Raw genomic sequence first — 2,500 nt, 5'->3', positions numbered from 1 at the left:
GCACACAGTCCTCAATCGGACCAGCACACTGCAGATGTCCACCGCGCTTCGCACCGGGCCCGCGAGGACCTACTTTGGCCGCACGGCGCCGCGTGCAGGGTGCGCCGGCGCGCAGCTGCGCCGCCTGCCGCCTCCGTCGGCCGGCGCGCCTGCCACTGGCCGCCCCCACCAGCCGGCTGTAGCGCGTGCGCCCACGCACCGCGCGGCCAGCACGCCGGGAGGCCCCCCCTCACCGGCCGGGGACGGTCCCACCCAGCCACCGCCGCGTATCGCTTCACACCCAGATGCCATTCACGTTCGTGGGCATGGTGGGTATCGCTGGAACAACCGGTTGGTAGCTCAACCGATCGTCGCCATCACTGATTCACCTCTAGCGAGAACAACCGCACCACAACGGTTTACCAGTTGTTCATTTGCATAACGTCACCAGCAAACGTAGGCGTCCATCGCCATTTGCAAATTCAACGATTGTTGCATGCCTGTGTCAGGTGTCACGACACACTATGTCTGCCCACATACACGCAACAACATGTGCACGCTTCGCGAACACGTGGAAGGTGGCCCCCGTACGTATGCGATGTCCATTGCGCGAACGACTGTCAACCGGCCTCTGTCGCATGTCGCAGATGTGGAACGCAGTGCACCATGCTATCACGGTGTGTGAGAAGAGACGACTACGTCTGACAACACGCGCCACTACATCAACAGACGGCTCATGCTGATCGCCATCCAGGGCATACCACACTGCAATCCAGCTCTTATAGGGAGACGACACGTAGCTGAGTGCACAACATTTGGACCGCATGGTTCGCCGTTGTTGGCGCAGTCGTTGTACGGTCACATGTACCACGATGTATCATTCAGTACATGAGGACCAATGTGCAGTACAGTGTGTGATTTGGACGTACAACATCAGCGGACAGTTGACACAGGCCGTACCACAGCGTAGGCTAAGTGCTTCGCACATGCGAATGCCAATGAACAACTGCAAATGCCAATGAACAACTGCAAAGGGCATTGAGCATGTACGTCCTGCTGCCATCCACATTACAGTGTATAGCTGCAAGGTGTTTAACATGAAGCGATACACTGGGGACCGGGCAGTGCGAGTAGCAAACTATATTGCGGGGGTTGCAGTTAGGCAACACTACACTAATTTAACGCGTCGTATGACAATTACAGAGCAGGTTAAGGCCCAACGTGTGTTGGGTTAAGGCCCAACGTGTGTTGGGTTAAGGCCCAACGTGTGTTGGGTTAAGGCCCAACGTGTGTTGGGTTAAGGCCCAACGTGTGTTGGGTTAAGGCCCAACGTGTGTTGGGTTAAGGCCCAACGTGTGTTGGGTTAAGGCCCAACGTGTGTTGGGTTAAGGCCCAACGTGTGTTGGGTTAAGGCCCAACGTGTGTTGGGTTAAGGCCCAACGTGTGTTGGGTTAAGGCCCAACGTGTGTTGGGTTAAGGCCCAACGTGTGTTGGGTTAAGGCCCAACGTGTGTTGGGTTAAGGCCCAACGTGTGTTGGGTTACGTTAAGGGGCAATGTGGGTTACGTTAAGGGGCAATGTGGGTTACGTTAAGGGGCAATGTGGGTTACGTTACGGCGCAATATAGGTTACGTTACGGCGCAATATAGGTTACGTTAAGGCGCAATATCGGTTACGTTAAGGCGCAATACAGGTTACGTTAAGGCGCAATACAGGTTACGTTAAGGCGCAATACAGGTTACTTTAAGGCGCAATACAGGTTACGTTAAGGCGCAATGCAGGTTACGTTAAGGCGCAATGCAGGTTACGTTAAGGCGCAATGCAGGTTACGTTAAGGCGCAATACAGGTTACGTTAAGGCGCAATACAGGTTACGTTAAGGCGCAATACAGGTTACGTTAAGGCGCAATACAGGTTACGTTAAGGCGCAATACAGGTTACGTTAAGGCGCAATACAGGTTACGTTAAGGCGCAATACAGGTTACGTTAAGGCGCAATACAGGTTACGTTAAGGCGCAATACAGGTTACGTTAAGGCGCAATACAGGTTACGTTAAGGCGCAATACAGGTTACGTTAAGGCGCAATACAGGTTACGTTAAGGCGCAATACAGGTTACGTTAAGGCGCAATACAGGTTACGTTAAGGCGCAATACAGGTTACGTTAAGGCGCAATACAGGTTACGTTAAGGCGCAATACAGGTTACGTTAAGGCGCAATACAGGTTACGTTAAGGCGCAATACAGGTTACGTTAAGGCGCAATACAGGTTAGGTTAAGGCGCAATACAGGTTAGGTTAAGGCGCAATACAGGTTAGGTTAAGGTACGACATAGGTTAGGTTAAGGTACGACATAGGTTAGGTTAAGGTACGACATAGGTTAGGTTAAGGTACGACATAGGTTAGGTTAAGGTACGACATAGGTTAGGTTAAGGTACGACATAGGTTAGGTTAAGGTACGACATAGGTTAGGTTAAGGTACGACATAGGTTAGGTTAAGGTACGACATAGGTTAGGTTAAGGTAC

Source organism: Schistocerca americana, unplaced genomic scaffold (genome assembly GCF_021461395.2).
Source record: "Schistocerca americana isolate TAMUIC-IGC-003095 unplaced genomic scaffold, iqSchAmer2.1 HiC_scaffold_170, whole genome shotgun sequence".
NCBI classification, from domain to species: domain Eukaryota; kingdom Metazoa; phylum Arthropoda; class Insecta; order Orthoptera; family Acrididae; genus Schistocerca; species Schistocerca americana.
This window is presented reverse-complemented; position numbering follows the sequence as displayed.